The sequence below is a fragment of the Lampris incognitus genome, chromosome 10 (genome assembly GCF_029633865.1).
Source record: "Lampris incognitus isolate fLamInc1 chromosome 10, fLamInc1.hap2, whole genome shotgun sequence".
NCBI lineage: Eukaryota > Metazoa > Chordata > Actinopteri > Lampriformes > Lampridae > Lampris > Lampris incognitus.
Window position 1 is genome coordinate 4,452,462 of NC_079220.1, and position 27,587 is coordinate 4,480,048.

The window sequence follows — 27,587 nt, forward strand, 5'->3', positions numbered from 1 at the left end:
AGCGCAGCGGGTTTTCTTCTTCTTCTTCTTCTCGTTTTCCTCGGGAGACATTCCTCCGCCCTTCCCCCCTCCGACTCTTCTTTGGCTTCGGGCGACGTGCGTTTAACGCGCGCGCGCGCGCGTTAAACGCACGGGCAGCTCGTAAAAATGAGCTACACGCCCCCACCCCACCCCCACTCCACCCCGCCCCCCTGCCAATACAATCACCCTCGCTGCGGAGCAGTTGCAGGACAGGCTCCCCGCTCGGCGTTTTCTGCAACCCCGGGACACCCAAAACCGTCTGAACTCTCACGTGGGGGACCAGCACATCCCGCTCGCGGCCAGGTAGGACTTGACGCGTGGTTTGCAGGCTTTTCTGTTTTTTTTAACACGGGCGGAAGTTGTATTGCCAAAGGTACACTGTGTACTTTCTGGACCGGGCACATGTGGCCATGCAGAGGGGGGTGAGTGGGGATGAGGGGGGGTGGCGGGTTGGGTTCTAGCTGCCCTGCACGACTTACTTGGCCCAAAGGGGGGGGGGACAACTTTTGCACTTTTAAAACATGTTTACAGGCCTCCGTGTCCCGGCTGCGCAGCCACGCGTTCAGTTTGAGTCTCGTTGTGCACGGGAAGAGGTTCAATTATGCAAGATGAGCTTTGCTGCCCCCCCCCACCACCACCACGCGGGCGCTTAATTGGTTGGCATTTGATGCTAATGTAATTTGCAGCCTCTCCGAGCTCTAATGGCGCTGAATATGAACGTGTGGCTAAAAACAGACGGGCCGGAGACGAATTGGCTTACGTAAGGCTAAATGAATAGGCAAGAAACCCAATTACCCACAATTCTTTGGTTCGCCATGGAAGTCGATCGGTTTGAAGCGGCGAAATTAAAACGCGCGCGCCACACGTGGTTGATTAGGAGGCGAGGCCGGCAAGACGCGTCCGACACACGACCCAGTCCACTGGACCTCCGGTCCGGACGGTGTTTAGCCGCGGTACTGCGCAAGGTTGGCCGTCTGAGCTGCTTCAGCGTCCGCTTTGCGCTCACTGCGCCCAGCGGACGCAGCATTCCGTGCGCAAACACCCGGAGGTCCTGCGAGGCGTTCGCGTTTGACCTTTAACCTTTCCAAGAGTTCGTCGAGTCCCTATGAAAGCAGGTCCGCTCGTCACGCGAAGTTGTGTTTGTGTTGTGGAGCGGCGCGTCCGAGGCCAACCGTGCGTAAAGCCGCGCGTAAAAGGCCAAACTCGGGCCTTTTACGCGCGGCTTTACGCACGGCGGGTTAACAGCGCGCCGTGCGTTAAAGGTTAATATGTAACTAAAAAACGTAAGGTGAGTAATCGTGTCGGCCGCTGCTTTTAGTTACACGTTTTAAGCCGCTGAATTTGGCAGGGCGCGTAATCTTCATCACCCTCGAAGACAACGGTGCCTTGTTAAGCAAACGCGCCACTCTGTTTATACGTTAAACATAGCAGCTTGACTTTTGCCCTCACGCCAGGACTTGAAATTCCATGACCTCCTGGGTTCAGTGAGATGTCGGTCTCTTGAGATTCCGCTAGGTGGCGCTGAGGCACAGTGTATTCGTCCGGGAGCTCGTTGCGCGCTCCCCGCAGCAATGCACGGGCGGTGCAACGTGTGCCGCGCTGCAAAGCCGTGCAGACCCATTTCCTCTCGTTGGATAACACATGTTGGCTGCTGGGCACGGGGGTTTTTTTGGGGGTTTTATTTTGCAGCTTGTCTCTGGTGAGTAAGGGGCATTTTATGTTCTGTCCGAGTGTCGTGGAGTCGATCTGTTTTTGGATTAGTGGCGACGCCGTGGCCCCCTCTTTTACAATGGATGGCTGGCACAGTTGGCTCCACGTGGCATTTTATGGCGCTGGAAGTGTCAAACATTCACACGCACACCCTCCACCCTCCTTACCCCATTGGTCCGTTGTAGTTGTTGACCCCAGCTCCTCAAACCTGTGCCCCCCCCCACCCCCCACCAAATGTCTCTCCAGATAAATCATCTGCCCCTCTCAACTTTTGTATGGGTCACTGACCCCCCCCCCCACACACACACACACACACACATCTCTATTTGTGTGCACACACATGTCACATTTAGTCTCCTCCCGCCCCCTTTTCATGTTCCCTCCCTTCTCTCTCTCTCTTATTCTCTCTCTCTCTCTCTCTCCCCCTCTCTCCCTCCCCGTGGCTGACCGGTGTGTAGGCATACAGAGGAAGGGGCACACACTCTCTGACACACAGCATCACCACAGACATGTCGGACTCCGAAGCCGCCGCTGCCCCCGCCGAGGCCCCGGTCCCTGCCGCCTGCACCGGCATCAAGGCGGACCTGGACAAATGGTAGGTGAAGTTGGAAAGAGTGTGTGTGTCTGACTGACAACTGCATGAGATGTGAACGTGTATGTGTGTGTGTGTGTGTGTGTGTGTCAAGTCCATGGGATTTGTATGTTTGCCAGTTGTGTAGCGGTTGTTGGAGGCAAGTGGTGTTCAAGGGTCCACACTCCTCCTCCGCCGTTTGTGTTGATTTGCATTGTCGTCCATTACACATTGCGTAAGTGTATCCATAGTGAAAATTTGTCGCATTTCTCTGCATACCCTCCGCGGCGCCGGTGAGCCGTACACTTAACCCGGCACCATTTTTGTGGCTCGCCGTGCTGTGTAGGCACCATGGTACGTGCAGCGCTTTGTGTCCGTTTGAAGGGAAAAGATTCTTCACGGTCGTCGGACGTATACGAGGCGACTTTTTTAGCAAAGTCACACTGGAGCTGCATCAACAGTGTTGCAGGACTGATGTGTGGCTGACCTTGACCTACACTAAACCCGTCAGAGACGGGGGAGGGAAAATACTTTTCTTTTAATTTCTGAAGTATTTGACGTGCCATCGTGTCAGTTGAGCGGCCGGGTAGCGGAGAAGACGAGTGTTTAATTCACGAGACGTGTCCTCAAATGTTCCAGCCGACTCTTTCATCCCGCCTCTGTCTGTAACGGCTTGGGTAGTGCCTAAAATGTGCCGCGCCGTGTTAAAATGGAGTCGCTGCAGAGGACGCCGAGGCGGGCGCCGCATGCATGTCCGCCATACAACACTTAATTGTTGAAAGTCTTCGCCTGCTGGAGTTTAATTGGTTTTGACAAGCCGGCCGGATGTCAGGGTGGAGGTTAGGAGAGCGAGCGACTCTATAGAAAGTGATTTTATTTTTTTTGGGGGGGGGGGTGTCCTCCATAATAATTTGGCAGGGGGGGATGTGCGATGCTCATCCATAACGCCTGGTTGGATGCTGGGAATTTGCCTACGTCACTACTCCTCGCTCCCCCAGAATGCCTTGCGCCTGCTCACACACACACACACACACACACACACACTGGTTGCCACTTGCTGTGTCAACAGACATGATTTCGAGCGACAAAAAATGCCCGACTCATCAACTCGTCGTCCCCCGTTGTGCGTCTGGAGAGAACACCTTCCTCCCTGCCGTCACATCCTGAACCCTTGCTGCCATTAAAATACACTTGAGTATTTTTTTTATTCGGTTTCTACGTAGACCGGCAGATGCGTGACAACATGGACGCCGGTGTTCGGTGGCTCAATGACGACGCAATGTCAACCAGGGTTTATCTCCCCTGAGCATCTGGCGCCTCGCGTCCCGTCCGCCTTGTCCCTGCAGCAGTTCACTTTTAACCCTCCTGTTCCCGTTGGGTCAGATGACCCGCTGGAGATTACAACTACTAACCACCAACATGTTAATATTACTTAGTAGTAGTAGTAGTAGTAAGTTAATAGTGGTAGTAAGTTAGTAGTGGTAGTAAGTTAGTAGTAGTAGTAGTAAGTTAATAGTGGTAGTAAGTTAGTAGTGGTAGTAAGTTAGTAGTAGTAAGTTAATAGTGGTAGTAAGTTAGTAGTGGTAGTAAGTTAGTAGTAGTAGTAGTAAGTTAATAGTGGTAGTAAGTTAGTAGTAGTAGTAGTAGTAAGTTAATAGTAGTAGTAAGTTAATATTGGTAGTAAGTTAATAGTAGTAGTAAGTTAGTAGTAGTAGTAGGTTAGTAATAGTAGTAAGTTAATAGTAGTAGTAGTAAGTTAGTAGTGGTAGTAAGTTAATAGTAGTAGTAAGTTAATAGTGGTAGTAAGTTAATAGTAAGTTAGTAGTGGCAGTAAGTTAATAGTAGTAGTAAGTTAGTAGTGGCAGTAAGTTAATAGTAGTAGTAAGTTAGCAATAGTAGTAAGTTAATAGTAGTAGTAAGTTAGTAGTGGTAGTAAGTTAATAGTAGTAGTAAGTTAGTAGTGGCAGTAAGTTAATAGTAGTAGTAAGTTAATAGTAGTAGTAAGTTAGTAGTGGCAGTAAGTTAATAGTAGTAGTAAGTTAGTAGTGGCAGTAAGTTAATAGTAGTAGTAAGTTAGTAGTGGCAGTAAGTTAATAGTAGCAGTAAGTTAATAGTAGTAGTAAGTTAGTAGTGGCAGTAAGTTAATAGTAGTAGTAAGTTAGTAGTAGTAAGTTAGTAGTGGCAGTAAGTTAGTAGTAGTAGTAAGTTAATAGTAGTAGTAGTAAGTTAATAGTAGTAGTAAGTTAGTAGTGGTAGTAAGTTAGTAGTAGTAAGTGAGGTAAGGATGAGGCATAGTGGGTATTTTCGGAGAAATACTACAGTTGTGTCGCTATGAAACCCAAAGGTGGCTCGGGTCGATACGACCGGTGAACAGAACATGAGGGTTAAACACCTTTTTTATGAAAAACCAGAAGTATTTGAACGTTGTGAGGGAGGCCGGGGAACAGCAGCAGGGAAATGTGGGTTTTATTGTGAGTCTTGTTTCTCTGTCGTTTGTTTTGTCCATTGTGATGTTGTTGGTTCAGCCTACCTGGAAGAAAATGCACACTTGACTATTATTTGTTATGACATTTTAACGGCAGCCCAGTCGCCCCCGGTCTGGCTACTGGGGGCGGGTGATAAGGGGCCCTGGACGGACCTGTGGTCTGTGTGACGGGAGATAAGCCGGGCTTGGGTTAGCGGTGGTTTGTGTGAAACCCGTAAGAAGCGCTACACGCGAGAAGAAATGTACCGTGGAAGTCTCTCATTTAAAGGTGTGACCGTGAGCTGGAACATGTGTTTTTATTCTCGTCGCTTCTTTTATCTGCAGTCAGTCTGCATGTGTTTGACACCACGTGGTAGAAATTAAAAGTACTCGTTTGTCTTCTGACAAGTGCAGTCATTTTTTTACTTAGTTCATCCTGCACTTGTGGATGTATCTTAACAAATATCCAGGGAATGAATGAATGAATGAATGAATGAATGAATGGGAGTGAGAATAAGAGAAGTCAAGTCAGTTTTAGTCGTATAGCCCAGTATCACAAACTACAAATTTGCCTCAGGGGGCTTTACAGCAACACAGCAACCTGTCCCCAGACCCTCGCGTGGGATAAGGAGCATCCATCCATCCACTATCCGAACCGCTCATCCTGCTCTCAGGGTCACGGGGATGCTGGAGCCTATCACAGCAGTCATTGGGCAGCAGGAGGGGAGACACCCTGGACAGGCCGCCAGGCCATCACAGGGCCCACACACACACATTAATTCACACCTACGGACAATTTAGTACGGCCGATTCAGCTGACCTACATGTCTGGACTGTTGGAGGAAACCGGAGCCCCCGGAGGAAACCCATGCAGACACGGGGAGAACATGCAAACTCCACACAGAGGACGACCCGGGACGACCCCCAAGGTTGGACTACCCCGGGACTCAAACCTAGGACCTTCTTGCTGTGAGGCGACCCCACTAACCACTGCGCCACCTGGTTAAGGAACAACTCCCTAATAACCCCTTTAACAGGGAGAGCAACAGAGGAGGATCTCTCTCCCAAGATGGACAACGTACAATGGATGTTGTGTGTACACAATTTACACAATACAAGGTTGAAAGAGGATCATCTTAACGTGCCACTTACTCGTACTCGCATACAAGTTTAAGGGAATCCTCGGCGGTATGAGTCAAAATGTCTTAACCTCACCTCGCCTAGGTCGTCTGTCAGGACGCACCCTATAGGGTTTCGGTTGTGTATATTTGTTTAAAATAGGGGGCGCTACTCCACACGCTGCTCTGTGGTTCTCCGCTAACGGGAGATTTTGTACCTTTCCGTTGTCGAGATGCGTTGATCATCTGCAAAGCCACGATGTCCCCCGGTCCATAACATCAGTCTGTGGATGAATACACCTAGAACTCCTGCTGTCCATAGGAGTAGCAGGATTTACTATCCAGGTTTACTCCTCTAGATCCACCGTGTTCTGCTCTGTTGTCTCCTGACAACGTTAACAGGATGACCGTGAGGAGGGTGTGGCCCTTCACCATGCACGGATGGTCATTCATCATGGAGAGGTGATATTTTGCGCTTCACATGATGCTGGGGTATATGGAGACCAGTCTAGGACGCCACGAAAGCCCAAGTAGGAAAGGTGCTACTCCTATACTTGACCCCTTAACCCCAAAATGTCTTGACGCATGCTCCGTAATCCAGGTGAGATTGTTGAGCATGCACCAAGATTTTGAAAGCGGATAACAGAATTATACTGGAATGATAAGATGGATGAAGAATGTGATGAGGAGGATGCCAAGCAGTGTCCAGATGCCACCAGAACAGCCCAGGACCTGAACCACGCGACCCGCATCACCATGGAGACCTGGGAGGAGGACAGACTGCATGTGCACACAGGGGAGACTCCCATCACCACCTTCACACACCGAAGAAGAGAAAGGAGAAGACATCGTCCAGAGAGAGACAAAAGACGTGTGAGAGAAGAGAACAGTTTGCAGTAGTCTGTAATCGATACGCTATCGTCTCGTCGGCAGAACAGTGGTTGGTAAATTCATTGAGACAGAAACCGACCCGCCATGCAGTCCAGGTTGTGAAGCACTCAACTTAAAGGCACCTAACTGTAGGCTAAGGCAAAAAGATGAGTTTTAAGTTTGGATTTAAAGGACTCAACAGACCGATTGTCTGACGGCAGCAGGCAGGCTATTCCACGAGAACGGAGCCTGATAGGAGAGCAAAGAGCTTGAGATGGACTTTTAGGTTTAAGGAGATCAGACGGGTAGGGTGGAGCAAGCCCATTTAGGATTTTAGAAGTCAGCAGAAGCTCCTCGTATTCTGATCTAACATGGATAGGAAGCCAATGAAGGGAGGCACGAATTGGTGTAATATGGTCAAATGTCCTAGATTTAGTTAGGATTCTAGCTGCAGCAGCATTGTGAACCATCTGAAGACTTCTAGTACCAGAACATGGCAGACCTGAGAACACAACATTACAGTGATCAAGTGTGGATGAAACAAGTGCCTGTGTTAGAGTCTCTGCGTCAGCCATGGAGAGAGAAGACCGAATGTCAGCTGTGTTACGTAAGTGAAAGAAGGCATCTTGGTGATTTCTATAATGTGCTTATCAAAGGAAAGGCTGGGATCAAACGTAACACCAAGACTTTTGGCCGCCACGCTTTGTGAAACCAGCGTTAACGAGCGTTACTGATGGCCTGGCGGCCTGGCCAAGGTGTCTCCCCGCCTGCCGCCTGGTGGCTGCTGGGATAGGCTCCAGCATCCCGCGACCCTGACAGCAGGATAAGTGGTTTGGATAATGGATGGGTTTCCCCCCCCAATTGTACTTGGCCAATTACCCAACTCCCCCGAGCCATCCCGATCCCTGCACCACCCCCTCTGCCAATCCGAGGAGGGCTGCAGACTACCACATGCCTCCTCCCATACATGCGGAGTCACCAGCCGCTTCTTTTCACCTGACAGTGAGGAGTTTCACCAGGGGCATGTAGCACTTTAAAGTAGGGGAAAAGTGTTGCACACTCGGACACCTTGTGCATTTCCCTTTTATTATTTCGAGGGAAATAAGCTGCGGCACGCTGTTCTGTTCGCCCCACGTGACTGTTTACATCACACACCTGCCCTCGCTCTTCGTTCGCTTCGGTGTCCAGTAAAAACAGCTGTGTGCCCTCTGCTGTCACTTGCTTAACATGCAATGTCACCACATCTTGTTTTCAGTCCAATTTAATCCCCAGTGTTGGTATCACCAGGTGCAAGTGGCTTAGTCTGTATGGTCAAAATGGTGGAAATGGGGGCGTCCAGGTAGCGTGGCGGTCTATTCCGTTGCCTACCAACACGGGGATCGCCGGTTCAAATCCCCGTGTTACCTCCGGCTTGGTCGGGCGTCCCTACAGACACAATTGGCCGTGTCTGCGGGTGGGTATGTGTCCTGGTCGCTGCACTAGCGCCTCCTCTGGTCGGTCGGGGCGCCTGTTCAAGGGGGAGGGGGAACTGGGGGGAATAGTGTGATCCTCCCACGTGCTACGTCCCCCTGGTCAAACTCCTCACTGTCAGGTGAAAAGAAGCGGCTGGTGAGTCTACATGGTAGTCTGCAGCCCTCCCAGGATCAGCAGAGGGGGTGGAGCAGAGACCAGGACGGCTCGGAAGAGTGGGGTAATTGACCGGATACAATTAGAAAGAAAAAAGGGGTAAAAATCCAAAAAAAAAAAAAAAAGTGGTGTAAATACTGGCATTCACAAGTTAATTCCCTGTCACTCATTTTATGACCAAGGGCTGGTTTGAGAGATGAGACTGCTAATTAACTTTTAGTTGATACTCCTCGACTTCCTAAACCCCCTGCAGAGGTCTTGGATTAATCCACATGAATGTGAGTACCTTGGTCCTGAAGCTAGACTCTATTAGAATCTGGTTCCAACAAACCAATCCAGATATTTTAATTGTAACAGAAACCTGGTTGACTGATAAAAGTAAGGATGATGTCATCGCACTTGTCAGTCACAATACCTATTGCGTAGACCAAACCACCAGGGGCGGAGGGGATATTATTTTTGTGAGAAAGCCTTTTACCGTCTCTCTTTTACATTCTGCGTCTGCTAAAAGAATTCGAATCGTTAACATTAACTGTGTCTAAATCATAATAATAATGTGGAGGTAATCTGGGCCTGTCGCCCCCTGTCTGCCTATCAAAGTGCCTTTGATAAATTGGTGAATCTTGTGTGTGTACGAGGCTACTGAAGTTTTGCTCATGGGTGACCTTAACCTTGACTTCTACCTCTGAAGGGCTAAAAAGTTATTGTATTAAATTAAATTTAACTCGGCTTATTTCTTCACCTACTCAGCCAGACACCAAAATCCGGAAAAGTCGACCCTGATAGATATCATCCTAACGAACAAACCACATAACTTCACAGCCAGTGGTGTGTTTGCCCTAGACTTGACATCTCAGATATGTGCATGTTAAGGGATGTAGCATGGGCAAAAGCACAATGCTCAAAGTCCTCTACAGATTGGTAGATCTTTAGACATGTCTTGATGCATGCACAATAATCCAGGTAAGAAAATCAAAGAGGGTTGAATCAGCTCATCTGGACACATTTATTACATTTCATCACTCAACTAAGTGACCTCTTCAGTCTAAACTGACTGCAGGTATTCCCATCCTTATAAACAATAGTTGTCTAATGACTGAAACCAACGGGTTTGAATGGGGAGTCAAAGAGGCCATCTATGTTAACAGAACGATCATCCCTGAACCGAGGGGGGGGGGGGCTAAGAGTTACATCTGTCACCGTCTTACAATGCTGTGATTGCAATTATTCCCCAATCCTCTGTCAATAGTACACATGGCCATCGAAACTCTAGTTAACGGCCACACCCATATTTGCACATGAACCTGGTTGTTGGTTTCGGTCGTTATACATCTGTCGCCATTTTACAATGCCGTGATTGCAACAGTCCCTAATCCTCTGTAAATAGTACACATGGCCTTTGAAACTCTAGTTAAAGGTCACACCCATATTTGCATGTGGAACTGGTCACATATGTGACGGGGAATAGAGTTCCAGAGTTAGGGTGCAGCATAGGAGAAAGCCCTGGCACTCACCGGGCTGAGGTTGATGGCTGGTAGTGCCAATAGACCTGCTGGTGAAGACCGCAGGGAGCGAGATGGCGTGTAAGTCTGAAGGAGGTCTGTGAGATAAGCAGGGGATAGATTATGAAGAGCTTTGAATGTTAATAATGACATTTTAAAATTAATCCGCAGTGACACAGGAAGACAGTGTAATTGTATTAGCAGGGGAGGGACACGGTCATTGGACTTTGAATGTGTAATAATCCGTGCTGCAGAATTCTGGATGAGTAGAAGTTGGTGAATAAGTTTGTGGGGGATGCCTGCCAGGATTGCATTGCAGTAGTCAATGCGTGATGTGACCAAAGCATTGACTAAGACTTCCATGGAGTGTTGTGTTAAAACAAGGTGTAGTCTGGAGATGTTTTGCAGATGGAAAAGGGCAGCCTGTGAGATATTGTTTATATGACTGGAAAAGGAAAGGGTACTATCTAAGGATAACACCAAGGCTCTTAGCCTGAGCAGAGACAGGTTTGGTGGCTCCAGCTATGGGGAGTGAGCAAATATTAGTTTTTGAGATTGTAGATTTAGTGCTAATGAGGAGTAGCTCAGTTTTACTACTGTTAATTTTTAGATAATTGTTAGTCATCCGTATTTGTATATCATGGAGTCAAGCAGTGAGGGTACTGGAGGGGAGAACGGAAGTGGGCTTAGTGGACACATGAAGCTGTGTATCATCAGCATAGCGGTGGCAATGGATACCATAGTGCCGGAAGATGTTGCCAAGAGGGAAGAGGTAAATAATAAACAGCAGTTGCCCCGACACTGAACCCTGTGGAACTTCATGAGTAACTGTCAAACCATCTGACCAGTCATTCTGAATTTATGCAAAATGGGTCCTGTCTGTAAGGTGGGAAGCAAACCACTGATAAACAGTGCTCCCAACTCCAATGCTAGCCAAATGATCCATGAGGAGCTGATGGGATATAGTATCAAAGGCTGCGGTGAGGTTGATGAGGATAGAGAGTAGACCGGAGTCAGCTGCATGAAGGAGGTCATTAGTGATTTTAACCCTTTCCCTTAGTCAGTCCTCTATTAAGTAGCAGCTATTTGATGCCTTGGCCTCAATTGACCCACAAAAGGCTTTTCGAGCTGACCTCTTGAATGCAAGACTTTTACTATTGGTTGCAGCTATTATAGCTTGTCCTTTAACACATAGTTTGATTTAACTCTTGTATCCGGGAATATTCCTTAAGTGTAGAAAGCAGCACATGTGTTGCCACTGCATAAAGGTGGTGACACCAGCGACCCAAATAACTACCGCCCAATCTCTAAACTGTCATGTTTAACCAAAATCCTAGAAAAGCTCACAAATAGACGTCACTTTCTATCTGAGCATTGCATTTTGAACTCCCGTCAATCTGGTTTCAGACCTGGACAGAGCACTTTGACAGCAGCATGTATGGTAGTAAATGATATAATCTGTTCTCTGGATAAGAACCAGTGCTGTATTGCCCTGTTTATTGATTTGTCAGTGGATCATACTGTTCTTTTTGAGAGACTTGGATCAATTGGTTTGGACTCACTGGGTAGTAACTGCTTTATTCGTTTTTATGCTGACGACACAGTTATTTACTCTCCATTGCCCTCAGTTGACAAAGCTTTGTCTAATTTAAAGTCAGATTGTTTTGGCTATTCAAAAGGCCCTTATGAAACTGAAGCTTTTTCTAAATCCAGACCAATTACAGGCTATTCACCAGATCCCAAATGACCAATCCTTCAAGCTTTACTATCAGTACAGTAATTGAGAATCAAATTTAAAAAAGTCTGATGTTATAAGTACCTGGGTATCTGATTAGATGAAAAATTATCTTTTAAAACTCATGTTGAGGAACTGACCAAGAGGCTTAAATTTAGATTAGGTCTCTTTTTTAGAAATTAGCGGTGCCTCAGTTTTAGCAGTAGGTTGCAGATTGTACAGGCAACAGTCTTATCAGTGCTTGACTATGCAGATGTAATTTACATGCATGCCGCTGCTCATACCCTCAACCCCCTTGATGCTCTGTATCACAGTTCTCTTAGCTTTATTACAGGGGACAGTGTTAGAACCCATTATTGTATCCTCTACGAGAAAGTAGGGTGGCCATCACTTTCGAAGGGAACAACACGGTCTTTTGTTTATTTACAAAGCCATCCTTCATAAACAAAATGGTAGCTTATTATCGCTTTCAAGAATTAGAAGTATGGGACACCATACTCGATCACAAGAATGCATTACCTTGGATATCCCATGTTTGAATACGGAACTGGAAAAACTGCATTCACCTACTATGCTCCTCATTGGTGGAATAAGCTTCAAGACTCCCTTAAGTTGGACAATAATTGTCTAACTTACTAACTTGTCTAATTGTAAATGAGAACTTTGCTCTCAGTTGGTCTCTCCCTGATGAAATAAAGGCTCTCTGTCTATCTAGGTGACGTTTCGGCCCTCAGGCCTGCTTCAAGATCAATAATAATAGTAGGACACAGGCACTGGTATGTTATGTAGGCCAGACTCTAGTAACACATCTGATGGTGATTAGATAATCATGTTCCACCATTAGGGTGAGAAAAATGTCCAAGAGGCCTTCAGCGAATCAAAACTGTTAATAAACAGGAACCACAGCCAATCAAATCACTTCAACCAAAGTGACAGAAACCATCATGTCTCATACCACCTATAGAGATGTAGATTTTACAGAATAATTTTTTGGTTAAGTATATTCCAAAATGTTAACAGCACATTTATTTTGAATAGATTTCTAATAGATACACAAAGTCAGACCTCAGCTCTAGATGAACATAATGAACCAGTTAAAGCTAGAGTCCAGGATGTTGACATAAAAATGAATGTCCGTGACATTCAAGCCCTTGCCAAACAAGTTCACATAATGATGATTAAGCCTATCACCGCCAGGTAAATCTCTCCGTATTTCATTATCTTTATGCATGCTCCATAATCCAGGTAAGGAAATCACAGACGGGTGAATCTGTTCGTCTGGACACTGTTTATTGAGAGAACGACTCTGGACTATGACTTGAGGTGTTGTCTGTAATGTAGCTCTTCTTATTGAATATTTAGATTAAGTTGTGATGTTCATCTAGAGCTGAGGCTTAACGTTTTCTGTATATCCATTGGAAATCTATTCAAAATAACTGCATTTTTTACATATTTGAATATACTTAACCAAAAAATGGTAATGTAAAATTTAAATCTCTATAGGGGGTAATGAGACATAATGGTTCTTGTCACTTTCAATCATCTCATCTTCAGCTGCTTGTCCGGGGTCGGGTCATGGTGGTAGCAAGCTAAGTAGAGCACTCCCGAAGTCCCTCTCCCCAGCAACGCCCTCCAGCTCCTCCTGGGGGATCCCAAGGCGTTCCCAGTCCAGATTGGACATGTAGTCCCTCCAGCGAGTTCTGGGTCTACCCCGGGTTCTCCTCCGTAGGGTGTCTGGGCTCAGCCTTAGAGATAGGGTGAGGAGCTTGGACATCTGGAGGGAAGTCAGAGTAGAGCCACTGCTCCTTCGCGTCGAAAGGAGCCAGTTGAGGTGGTTCGGGCATCTGATTAGGATGCTCCCTGGGCGCCTTCCTTTGGAGGTTTACCGGGCACGGCCAGCTGGGAGGAGACCCCGGGGTAGACCCAGAACTCTTGTCACTTTGTTTGACGTTATTTGATTGGCTGTAGCTCCCTTCACTGTTGGTTAAGAGTTTTGATCCACTGAAAGTTTTTCTCACCCTAGTGGTGGAACAGGGTTGTCTCGTCACCCTCAGATGTGGTACTTGGATGTGGCCAACATAACATACCAGTCAGTGCCCGTGTCCTACTTTTATTGTTGATCTTGAAGAAGACCCGAGGGCTGAAACATCGTCTAAATAAGAGAAATAATAAGAGAAAAGCATATGGGGCCAGAGTGTGTGACCCTTTTTTCTACTTTTATTATGGATTTCCCCCCTTTTTCTCCCCAATTGTACTTGGCCAATTACCCCACTCTTCCGAGCCGTCCCGGTCGCTGCTCCACCTCCTCTGCCAATCCGGGGAGGGCTGCAAACTACCACATGCCTCCTCCCATACACGTAGAGTCACCAGCCGCTGCTTTTCACCTGACAGTGAGGAGTTTCACCAGGAGGACGTAGCACATGGGAGGATCATGCTATCCCCCCAGTTCCCCCTCCTCCCCAATCAGGCGCCCCGACTGACCAGAGGAGGTGCTAGTGCAGCAACCAGGAAACACGCCAGCATCCGGCTTCCCATACACTGACACGGCCAATTGTGTCTGTAGGGACACACGACCAAGCCGGAGGTAACGCGGGGATTCGAACCGCCGATCCTCATGTTTGTAGGCAGCGTAATAGACCGCCACGCTACCCAGACGCTCAAACTTCATAGCTTTAAAGTTATAAAGCATCAAAATACTATTTTTTTTTCCATTGGTTTCCAGTTTTGTGTATCAGCATGGCCTACCAGCTCTGTGTTGTTCAGTCATCGAGTGACACGTCGGTTTAATAAACTTTATACGTACAACTATTTTCACAGTGAAGTGATTCAGTTGCCGTGAACTTTGGTGCTGCTCAGCAAGACATCCGAAACGAGTCGCCATATACGAGGCCTCCACACGCTGTTCATGCTGAGGTTTAGTCTGTTAGCTAGTCTGTTAGCATGGAGGTGCTAAGGCCACCAGGGTCAAGTCATCAGGATGTGCACCGACACTACAGCCCTGTGGCGCCGCATAAGGACCGTGGACTGTCACTGTAGCCGTTACAGCATATTTTAGCTATTGTTATTCGTCACCAAATAGACCGATTTACAAACACGTTTAAACTGTTATTTTGAACACGTTGAGACTTTTAAAAATGGAATTCATGACTGTTGCCTTATTTTCTTTCTAGAATCAGCCTAATCATTGCTTAGGTGGTAAATTATTTGCAAATGGAGCTTTGAAAATTAGAAGCTGCTGGGGCGTCCGGTTGGCGTAGTGGTCTATTCCGCTGCCTACCACCACAAGGATCACCAGTTCGACTCCCTGTGTTACCGCCAACTTCATCGGGCGTCCCTACAGACACAATTGGCCGTGTCTGCGGGTGGGGAGCCGGATGTGGGTATGTGTCCTGGTCGCTGCACTAGCGCCTCCTCTGGTCCACGCCGGGCACCTGTTCGGGGGGGAGGGGGAACTGGGGGGGGGATAGCTTGATCCTCCCACGCACTACATCCCCCTGGTGAAACTCCTCACTTTCAGGTGAGGAGTTTTTTTCTCACGTAGTGTGATCTCATGCACTACGTGAGATCACACTATTCCCCCCAGTTCCCCCACCCCAAACAGGCACCCCGACTGACCAGAGGAGGCGCTAGTGCAGCGACCAGGACACATACCCACATCCAGCTTCCCACCCGCAGACACGGCCAATTGTGTCTGTAGGGACGCCCGGCCAAGCCGGAGGTAACACGGGGATTCGAACGATCTCCGTGTTGGTAGGCCACGGAATAGACCGCCACGCCACTCGGACGCCGACAGGTGGATGTCTTTAAGGAAGGGGTCTTCTCTTAGTCGGCGTATTGAAATCGAAGCAGCTAAAAGACAAATTTTACTGAAGTGTGCATGTGTGAGGGTCGGTAATATGTGGCCCATTAACAAGAACACGCCCGCCCTTGTAATGGAATACCAATACGACGGTGTATTTATAGAAACCCTAGTCTTGCATGGAGGTGTGTCTGCAGCACCCCTGTGTGCAGAATACCATGACACGTTCCCTGCTTCAGGTCCTGTTACTTCTGAACTCAACACCTATTCTCTCACGGGGTGTGGAGGCTGCCATTTTGGGTCAAGGCTGTCGTTACGGTCAAAAAAGGAGTTTTAAGTAGCTTTTTTTAGGATTCATATTTGGCAGCACCTACTTTTCTTTACGGGAAAGGTTGCATAACCCGTATGACCTTGATGTCTGTTGCAGTTCTGCTGCTTCGATGCCTCTTCAGAAATTTGCCCTGCAGGAGGTAATTGCAGTGTGTGCGAACAGCAGCTTCTTTGTAGCTCATCTTGAAAGATGATACGCAGTTATTTATAAGTAACTTGGTAGCCACTTGGCATTAGTGGTGGCCTATTGTTATCAAAGGAACTATTTGTTCCCGAGGGGCAATTTGGAGCCTTCCAAAAAAGAACACAACTAAAACAGTACAAACTGTACAACCGCACACCCAAATGCCACACAGTACAAGACAAGACACCATGTGAGAAACGACATACCACAACACGTAATGTTAATACACTTTATTGGCTCTCCCTCGACGATATCGGTTCATTGTTCGGCCTCCCCTGCGGGAGTAGAGCTACCGCTGTTGGCTTTGCTCACGTTGTCTCCATGATCTTTCAAAGGTAAGCAAATTATCTTTGTTTATTTATTTATCTGCTCATATTTTTGCCGTGTGAAGTAGCGAACATACTTCGGTAGGTGTTTGGTCGTGGACATACTTCCAAACTCGTCAGCAGATTAATGAACACACCATGTAAAGACCGCGAGTACCGGCTACCATGTGACAGGTTGTGGCATGGGACCGTTTCTGCCGCAGAAGTAGCGTTGGTACATGTGCTAACACTGTCTGCTCCATGTTCAAACGGCACACGTGTTCATATCCAGGCATGACATGGGGCGCTTTACAACACTCGCTAAACATTAACTGCAAATGTCTCTGAACTCTTCATCAGTATCGACTGTAGACGGATGGCGGGTGATGAGCGCGTGTCGACATGCATGTGCATGCTCGGTGGAAACCATTCCAGTTATCGTTTGGAATGTGGTGACTCTGCAAGTCGGTAATCTGAGCCCCATAGCCAAGTCAACCCCCCCCCCTCCCCTGTATCCCCATATGTGCTATCTAATACCAATCATCTGTGTTTCCCGGCAGTCCCAGTCATTCAAAGTCTGGTCCCTTGAGAGTGTCTTCGATCCCCTCCATGTAAAAATGCCTGCCTCGAGTTCATTCACTCTCTCTAGCTAGTCGGAGTACACCTGCAAGTGAATGGTTGTGACCTTCTTTTCTCTGTCTGATGTTTTACTTTAGCTTTGTGTTGGGGGCAGGGGGGGGGGATATCAGAATCATATGGGTGAAATATTATCATGATGGTCATTGGGGAATTTCACATGATATGGATATTTATCATATCTGCTTACATAAGCAAAAATACCAAGTTTAAGAATCCAACAGAGGTTCATCACATTGAACTGTGTGGTAATGTAAAGTATAATAATCATCCCCTCTCCTCTTAACCTAGCTTCTATTACTCTTTCCCATATCTTCATGCTGTGGCTGATCAACTTTGTACCTCTGTAGTTGCTACACTTCTGCACATCGCCCTTATTCTTGGAAATCGGTACCAGTATGCTTCTTCTCCACTCCTCAGGCGTCCTCTCACTTTCCAAGATCGTGTTAAACAATCTAGTTAAAAACCCTACTGCCATCTCTCCTAAACATCGCCATGCCTCCACAGGTATGTCATCAGGACCAACTGCCTTTCCACTCTTCATCGTCTTCATAGCTGCCCTCACTTCCTCCTTGCTAATCCACTGCACTTCCTGATTCACTATCCCCACATCATCCAACCTTCTGTCTCTCTCATTTTCTTCATTCATCAGCCCCTCAAAGTACTCCTTCCACCTTCTCAACACACTCTCCTCGCTTGTCAGCACATTTCCATCTCTATCCTTCACCCTTACCTGCTGCACAGCCTTCCCAGCTCGGTCCCTCTGTCTAGCCAATCGGTACAAGTCCTTTTCTCCTTCCTTGGTGTCCCACCTCTCATTCAACTCACCATACACCTTTTCCTTTGCTTTCGCCACCTCTCTCTTCACTTTATGCTGCATCTCCTTGTACTCCTGTCTACTTTCTTCATCTCTCTGACTATCCCACTTCTTCTCTGCCAACCTCTTCCTCTGTATACTTTGCTGTACTTGCTCATTCCACCACCAAGTCTGCTCATCTTCCTTCCTCTGGCCAGATGACACACCAAGTACCTTCCTAGCTGTCTCCCTCACTATTTCTGCAGTGGTTGTCCAGCTATCCGGCAACTCTTCACTACCACCCAGTGCCTGTCTAACTCCTGCCTGAACTCCACACAACAGTCTTCCTTCAACTTTGATTTGATCCTTGGCTCTGCCTTCACTCTCTTCCTCTTCTTGGTCTCCAAAGTCATCCTACAGACCACCATCTGATGCTGCCTAGCTGTGTTCTCCCCTGTCACCACCTTGGCGTCTCCAATCCCTTTCAGATTGCACCTCCCACATGAGATTTAGTCAAGGCTCAGCGGTTTCGGTTTTTATTTTTCAAAGCCTTCCAGCATGCTGAATTTCGCCACAAGAGGACACTGTTACATAACCTCACACAAACAGGAACAACCGTTGGATCCGTGGAAACATAAAATCCTGGTGAAAATCAGTTTAAACCGATCTGCTCCTTTTAAAAAAAATCTGGGTGTTTTTGGGTGAAAATCGGTAAAAACCGAAAACGCTGAGCCTTGGATATAGTCCACCTGTGTGAACCTCCCTCCACTCTTGTACATCACCCTGTGTTCCTCCCTTTTCTTGAAATATGTGTTCGCCACAGCCATTTCCATCCATTTCTGTCCTTTTCACAGAAATCACCATCTGTTCTTGCACATTTCTCTCCTTGACACCATACCTGCCCATCACCTCCTCATCACCTCTGTTCCCGTCACCAACATGTCCATTGAAGTCCGTTCCAATCACCACTCTCTCCTCCTTGGGTACCCTCTCCACCACGTCATCAGACTCACTCCAGAATTCTTCTTTCTCTTCCATCCCACACCCAACTTGCAAGACATATGAAATGACAACATTCATCATCACACCTTCGATTTCCAGCTTCCTACTCATCACTCCGTCCGACACGCTCTTCACCTCCAGCACACTCTTGACATACTCTTCCTTCAGAAGTACCCCTACCCCATTTCTCCTCCCATCTGCATCATGGTAGAGGAGTTTGAACCCACTTCTGATGCTCCTGGCCTTACTCTCCTTCCACCTGGTCTCCTGCACACAGTATATCTACCTTCCTTCTCTCCATCATGTCAGCCAGCTCTCTCCCTTTACCAGTCACAGTGCCAACATTCAAAGTTCTGACTCACCTCCACGCACACTTCTACCACATCTAAGTGGTATTGCAGTTTAAGACTTGCATCTACGCCAAGGCTCAGTTTTACACATTAGCACTTTGTGGTGCTGGCCGCCCCCGTCAGCATCCACTTGTCTGAAGACCCCCCCCCCCCCGACCTTCGTCATCCCTCCAAATTAACACTAAATATTATGACAGATGATCTGTCTGCATTAGTAAACAGCGCCGGACCTGCTGAGTGATCCATTATGCATGCTGGTCCCTGGGGACCGGCCCTGTACCGGCTCAGCCTAAATAATTCAACCTTCATTTCCTGTTTGGCTCCTTTTGGGCAGGAGGAAGCTATCCTGACCCCGCCCAAGTCTGGCTGCTAATGTGAACCCCACATACTGACACGGCTAATTTTACAAAACCGTTAGCAATGTGTCGGATAGTCGGTTCAGTTGAAATTCTTGTTGGTCTCTGTTTTGTTGATCATAATTAATCAGTTCATCGGTGACTGAGTCATTCTGTGTGAATGAGTACACAAATGACGTGTTAACGATCACCTGGAGGTTCGTGGATATTGTAAAATCTGCTCTTGCAAAAAAAAAATATATAAAAGCAAACAAGTGGGGGGAAAAAACACCACTTTTAAAAAATTAGATGTACTCAGCCCCTTTCCTAAGAGCAATGAATTCCTCGGCTCTTTAAAGCCGGGACCCATCAACACTAAAACACTGCTTTTTGTTTCTTTTAATTTCACACCCCCTTACATGTACGTACGCAGTCTCCATTATGGGTTAACTTCATCCCGTCTCTTCCCTGCGGCTCTGACCCAAACCACTTTGTTCTGGTTACCAAGCTAATCTGTGTTGCGTTCTAAGCTAAACGTTGAGCTGATGATGTCACCAGATCTGCTGCACGCATCAGCGACCTCTGCCCCCTCCCTCCTTCCCTTTCCTGAACATGTGACCACTCCATCCTGAGCCCATGTGGCAATGCAACAGTGGACGTCCTCAATAACCCACATCTTACACACACCCCCCCCCCACGTGCAGGAGCCCATTACGAGGTGTACCTACTGTGTAGAAAACCCCATACCTCCGTGTCCGGGGTCCTAATTCCGTTTTGTCTCTGCTCCACCCGCCCTGCCGACCCGGGGAGGGCTGCAGACTACCACATGCCTCCTCCCATACATGTGGCGTCACCAGCCGCTTCTTTTCACCTGACAGTGAGGAGTTTCACCAGGGGAGATGTAGCACGTGGGAGGATCATGCTGTTCCCCCGAACAGGCGCCCCGACCGAACAGAGGAGGCGCTAGTGCAGCGACCAGGACACATACCCACATCCGGCTTCCCATCCACAGACACGGCTAGTTGTGTCTGTTGGGACGCCCGACCAAGCCGGAGGTAACACGGGGACTCGAACTGGTGATCCCCGTGTTGCTAGGCAGCGGAATAGACCGCTACGCTACCCGGGCGCCCTCTTGTTTCTCCGTTTCAATGCTGCGGAATCGCTTGAAACAAATACTTTGGCAGTTTAAGACGTTAACTCAGGATTTTAACGTCCTCGGCTGAACGCACCAGGGTTATAACGCCACTAACGATGTGGACTCCCAGATTCCCCCGAGACACAAAAACCTGTCCACCGTGACACCCCTCCCCCACCACCACCAGTCCCATTCGTGGCCGTGCGTCGTAGTCCGGTTGGTTTGTGTGGGTCTGAGGACAGGGCCGGTTTTGTTCTGCGTCGCTTAATCGGGTCCTAATTGGTTCAGACAGCATCCGGGCCGCGGCTGCCTTTGGGTCGTCGCTCTAGTTTAACGGGACACGAGCTGCAGATCAGAGGAAAGACTCCGCTGCTTCGTCCTCATCCCCCTCGCCCCGCCTCCCTCTCTCAGATTATAATCTCCCATCGTCCCTTTTTTCATCCCTGCTCCGTTAGTTGATTCATAAAATGGCTGCATGCAGCTATTCTCTCTTCTTTTCTTCTTCCTGTAACCTCCAGAAGGTACTGTGTAGTCTCATTAAGTCAGGAGCCCTTCAGGATAATAATGATGATGATGATGATAATAATGATACATTTTGTTTGTGCAGTACTTTTCACAGTACTCAGAGATGCTGTACATATGTTGAAAATAAACATATTCCACTGAAATGTGTGGTGGGGTAGTAGAAGAGGAGGTTGTGGCAGGATTATCCACTGACACATTCTGGGGTAAAAGTGTGTGTGTGTGTGTGTGTGTTGGATCGATTTTGTACTGTATTTAGAAATGCACACAGATACCATCAATACTTGTTCCTGTCCTCTACTGAATCCATTCAGTAGCACAGATATTTACAACCACACACACACACACACACACACCTCCTCTGGGACGGTTGAGTAAGCGCCATTAATCTGGGGTGACCAGCTGTGCGTTACATCATAGACGGCCATCTGAGCCATAATGCACCAAGATAAAGGAGCCAGTGTGGTCGTGTGCAGCTCCAGCAGCAAAACCTCATAGTGTCAGTCTCCCAATATACTGATGATGTCATAATACCTCGTCAGTCTCCCAATATACTGATGATGTCATAATACCTCATAATGTCAGTCTCCCAATATACTGATGATGTCATAATACCTCATAATGTCAGTCTCCCAATATACTGATGATGTCATAATACCTCATAATGTCAGTCTCCCAATATACCGATGATGTCATAATACCTCATAATGTCAGTCTCCCAATATACCGATGATGTCATAATACCTCATAATGTCAGTCTCCCAATATACTGATGATGTCATAAAACCTCATGTCAGTCTCCCAATATACTGATGATGTCATAATTTCACCTGTTTAGCAGTTGGCTGCTAATGGTGACTGCAGCAACGCCTCTGGAAAGGAATTTAAAAAGAAGGAAGAAACGTAGAATTATGGCTGCGAGTGGGAGCAACGGGAAATACAAAAGGGTTTGACTTTTATTGCGGTTTTGGAGATGGGGTGGGTTTTTAGAAGGTTCCTTTTCACAGAGACACCAGGAATGCCTTGGTATAAGATGGGTGAACAAGGGATGGAGGAGAGGAAGTAAAGAGGATAGGCACAGAGAGTTGCAGAGACACGAGTAGTAAAGAGGTCTAATGCCATGAAAAGTTCGATATAAATAGTTGTTATTATTAATGCTGACTCTGAACCCCTCCTCCTGTGATCTCAGCCATTTTTACATACAGCTCACTCTCTCTCGCCCCGTTGCCCTGATGTGCTATGTCAGGGTCTGCTGCTGTATTTGGTGCAGGGTGTGCCTTAAATACCCCACCCATCCCACCCCCATGTTCCTTCTAGTGTCCGGGCTGTCAGCTATCACTTCAGCTCACAGAGGGGGGTTGACATGGATTCAAGACTGCAGGGCCAAGTCACTCGGCTGCAGATCTTGAAAAGGTTTCACAGGGAACAGTTGGGTACTAGACCATCCAGAATTGCCACTGCAAACTGCAGCCAAATAAGTGTGTCTATTTATATATATATATAATGTGTGTGTGTGTGTGTGTTGGATTGGCTCCAACACCCATTGGATGTTATTTTGTTGTATTTTAAATGTAGGCTTTTTCAACGGTGCCCCGGCCCTTTAAGGCCTTGCTTTTTCAAAGCGAGCCCCAGTCCCTACCCCATTGGTTGTAATGTTTCTGGTGTTGTTTTTCAAATGTTTTCTAGCCTCCCATTGGTTGCTGTGCACCGTAATTAGGGGCGTGGCAGGGGTAACGTAGTATTTATTGGCTGCGTGTTTTGTCTTTGTTGTTTAACCAAATTGGCAGCTGATGAGTGCGTGACACATGAAACAGGCTTGTGCTGCAATGTATTATTTCCCCTACAGCTATCTTAATATTCTGCTTTTCATTTGTTGAGCACTTTTATCAACACCATTGATGGTTTCCGGGAAAAAAAAACGCTATATTATTTAAATGTCATAAGTTGAATTTTCTGTTTTTCTGATTCCATCCAGACTATGTACTGGACAGGCGAGCAGAAGAAGTAGAAGTTGTGGTTTAGAACAGAGTGTCTTAATTCTTGTTTCTTGCCCCCGCAGTGTGGCGGAGAAAGGGGCGGAGGGCTGCAAGGATCTGATGGAGGCCTTCGCTGCCTGTGTGAAAAGTGCTGCTGATGCGACGTCGTGAGGAGCGGAGCTTCAGCCTCCTATGACGTAAGCATGGACGCCTTGTCAGCGGGGTTTGAGTGGTTGGCGTGCCAAGTCTGTCAAACTCGACCAAAGTGGTTACGGTGATTCTCACATCACTTATTACGTTAATCTTACTGCCTTTTTCTATTGTCTTTAAACTGGGATAAAAATCTATAAATCTGTATAAATGGTTGAATTCACTTTTTCTTTCATTTTTGGGGACCTTATCTTAGTTTAGTTTCTCTTAGCTGATCTTTTTTCCCCAGATACTTACATCATCAGACACGCCCCTTACATACAACCAATCCGATCAAGCCATCAGAATATGAAGCCCTGCCCACCCTTACCACCAACCCTTGCTTTTACTTGTCACTCAAAGGTCAGCTCATGAATATTAATGAGGACTAAACCACTCACCAATCAGATCAAGCCATCAAAGTATGAAGCCCCGCCTACCCTTACTACCAATCCTTGCTCTTGTCACTCAAAGGTCAGCTCATGAATATTAATGAGGGCTAAACCACTTAAAGTTCTTGAGACCTTTGATAACGGTTATGGATAAAGGTATAAAAAACAATATTATTAATTTACAGATAAAACTTTGTCACAGAAAATGTTATTATTCCGTCTTCAATGTTTTTTACACATGTTAAATCTGACTTTTATGTTTATTTTTTGACTATGAAGAAGGAAGAGTGTGTTGTGACATATCCATTCTAGTAAAAAGGGATTATTTTTAGATGAATGTCATCCCCTCTTCATATTGCCCACCTTAAAAGAAGCACACTTCTCCTTTAGGAACAAACGACTTTGATTCATTGCTGCCAGCGACTATAATCCAGTGCGAAGTTTTAAGCAGAAATGTGGGACATTTCTCCATCCGTTCTTCCATCTCCATTTACCGCCTGATGGTCGTCTGATCCCGCAAGGCGTCAGATCAGCACAGGAGACACTTCCCACATCTTTATGAATCTGTTTTTAGATGGTGGAACTCTGCTGGATGAATAAAAATGCAGCTTTGCCACATCAGCGAAGCTGCGTGTCTGTGCTAGCTATGAAGAACGTTAGCTTGCGGGGTTTTAACGGTGGAGTATTGCATTTCCCGGACTACAAGTCGCGCCGGAGTGCAAGTCAAACAAGAAAAAAAAACATATGTTAGTCGCTTCCATGTATAAGTCGCATTCATACGGTGGTACAGGATTTTCAATTGAGTTGCAAGATTAAACAGTGCCATCTAGTGGCCTTGGTTGGAATGTAGCGTATTTGTTCAATAAAATTATATTGTATAAATCGCTTTGGATTATAAGTCGCAGGACCAGCTAGACAAGTAAAAAAAACAGCAATTATCATTCATTCATTCATTCATCTTCAGTCGCTCCTCCGGAGTCGGGTGGCGGTGGCAGCAAGCTGAGTAGGGCAGTCCAGACATCCCTGTCCATAGTTTGGGAAATACGGTAATTGGTTTCTGCCGAGCAGATAAATCCCAACTAAAATGTAGTGACAGTAGTTGGTATTTACTGGGGGTGTCCGGGTGGCGTGACAGTCTTATTCCGTTGCCTGCCAACACGGGGATCCGTGGTTTGAATCCCCGTGTTACCGCCAACTTGGTCGGGCGTCCCTACAGACACAATTGGCCGTGTCTGTGGGTGGGAAGCCGGGTTTGGGTATGTGTCCTGGTTGCTGCATTGGTGCCTGTTCGGGGGGGAGGGACGAAATAATGTGATCCTCCCACGCGCTACAGCCCCCTGGTGAAACTCCTCACTGTCAGGTGAAAAGAAGTGGCTGGTGACTCCACATGTATGGGAGGAGGCATGTGGTAGTCTGCAGCCCTCCCCGGATCGGCAGAGGAGGTGGAGCAGCGACCGGGACGGCTCGGAAGAGTGGGGTAATTGGCCAAGTACAATTGGGGAGGAAAAAAAGGGGGGGGGTTCAAAAAAAGTTGGTATTTACTGGCTGATTTTGTTCTGTTTACCTTTTCCATTCCACTTCCCACCCTGTCATTCTCTTTTATTCACTTACACATTTAAACTATTTTGTTTATGTTTTCACTTTTCCATTTGTCTTTCTTGCTTTTCTTCAATCTTTGTCTTTCAACCTTCCATCCTCTTATTGTTTCCCCCCTTTTCTCCATCCCTCTCATCTCTGGCCTTCTCTCCAGGTCCACTGCACTGAGTCCTCCATGTTCCCAGCATTCCCTTCTGCACAGCAGCACTGGACCGGACATGTTAAATGGCAGCGTGATGAAGTTTGTCGATCCGGGAGGAGTTCGGGATTTGACAGCAGAAACCGCAAAACTCCCTCCTCCAAACTCCCCCTGTTTTAGACTTCAATGTTAAATGGTGTCTTCCAATATTTGCCCCCACCCATCCATCCCCCTCCACCTTACGTGGCTGAAATACATTGATTTGTAGACATTTCCAGAGAGCTGATGGGTTGTAATGTTTGTCAACTTGATATGAATACATTTAAATGGAAATAAAGTATAAAATAATTGCTATAGAAATTCCTGAATTTCCTGATTTTTGCGTTTAGGGTGGCAGTTTGGACACGCTGGTGTGTGGGGCTTAAAATTGCTTGGCAGTTTTACTGAAAAGGGTTTTAAATCTAGTTTAATTTGGTCACAACTAAATGCAGTCCTGTTTCAAGTATCTTAAAAGATTAGATGGGGGCGTCCGGGTGGTGTAGCGGTCTATTCCGTTGCCTACCAACACGGGGATCGCCGGTTCGAATCCCTGTGTTACCTCTGGCCTGGTTGGGCGTCCCTACAGACACAACTGGCCGTGTCTGCGGGTGGGGAGCCGGATGTGGGTGTGTCGTGGTCGCTGCACTAGCGCCTCCTCTGGTTAGTCAGGGCCCTCGTTTGGGGGGAAGGGGGAACTGGGGGGAATAGCGTGATCCTCCCACGCACTACGTCCCCCTGGTGAAACTCCTCACTGTCAGGTGAAAAGCAGTGGCTGGTGACTCCACATGTATCAGAGGAGACTTGGTAGTCTGCAGTCAGCAGAGAGGGTGGAGCAGCGACCAGGACGGCTAGGAAGAGTGGGGTAATTGGCCAAGTACAATTGGGGAGAAAAAAAGGGGGGTAAAGAGATGAACCTTTATCCTAATTAGAAATGAAATTGTCCAATTAGCCACAAGTCAACAGTTACGGAAAATGGGTCAAATGGAATATAGTCAACAGGACGACAGCATGTACACGCCATTCTGAGCAGAAGGTAGAAGTACAGAAGGTGTGGACAGTGTGTGTGGTGTGTGACAGTCGAGGCATAACGTGTCGTACCATCTGTGAAACTTGTTTTTCTCAGAAGTTGAGTTAATGTCTTACAACTGGCTGACTATTTAGACTTCCCAAAGCCTGATTATGGAGTTTTGAAGGACTAAGGCGATGCCATCGCTACGTATCCTGCGAGCACAGATTACACTGGAGCTGGCTGAACGCGTACCGTGGTGGTTTTCAGATATGGTGTCTCCTCCTTTAAGCGGAGCTGGGTTTGCTGTATGCAACCTGTTGCTGCTTTAAAAGTCAAAGTTGCAGGTCTGGAGATTTGCATGTGACACAAACGGTATTTCTGATGCGTTCTACGGATCTTGTGGTTCACCTTAATGGTGTGCCGGGTGTGTGTGTTTCACAGCGAGAGTGTTTTGCCTCCTCACCATCTCAGCCTAGCAGCAGGTGTGGTGAAGCAGTCGTGTTGGGGCTCAGGAGCAGATAGGACACCACCGAGTGGAGCTGGAGACCTGACACCGCAGAAAGCCCAACACAGAACAGCTGAAACTCGGGGTTCATTGCTTGGGCCAAGGGGGAAGGTTTAGAACCGACAACATGGACGACTCTGTTGTCTTTCATATGGGGTCAAAGACCAATCCAGTTCACACACACACCACCACCAAAGCTCTAAAACAAAACGTCGGTCTCCAGGATTGCAGGTTTAAGACGGCACATCCACCTTAATCCATCGGTGCAGGGATGGAGGATCATTCCGTCTTCTGTAATTGGCTTTACTGGTCGAGGGAGGGATAGGATTACCCCTTAATCTGGTAAATCCTACTGATCGGCCTCTCTCGGGGCTACCTGTGACTTATTTAACAGGATGTTCATTTGCTGTGCAGTGTACACAAAACCGCTCCTCTGCTGCTCGGGTGTAGGGCGTTGAAGGAACTCGACATCTAGAACAAAACAATGTCGGCACAACCTCGGCTGCTGCGTCTGAGAGCAAACGCGAGATGCTGAAGGATCCGTCGGACTGCTGAAACTGGATGGAGTGAAGCTCGCCAGCTGACAAACTCTCTGTGAGACACAATGTGTCTGCAAAGAGCTTAATTACAAAATGCTTTCACCGCATTCATTTAAGAGTCTTGAGACGAGTTTCCTTACCAGAGGAAAGCTCCAAAGGAAGTGCATACCGCTAACAATTCCCGCATTTGTG

At 47.3% G+C, this 27,587-nt stretch overlaps 1 long non-coding RNA gene across 1 annotated transcript; it reads left to right on the plus strand.

Moving 5' to 3' along the window:
• The first annotated feature begins 200 nt into the window (after positions 1–200).
• LOC130120062 (uncharacterized) lies at positions 201–25,657 on the plus strand. The gene is made up of 4 exons (XR_008810875.1): positions 201–324; positions 2,190–2,326; positions 23,071–23,184; positions 25,319–25,657. It is a non-coding gene; the product is annotated as an uncharacterized LOC130120062 (long non-coding RNA).
• The last annotated feature ends 1,930 nt before the right edge of the window (positions 25,658–27,587 follow it).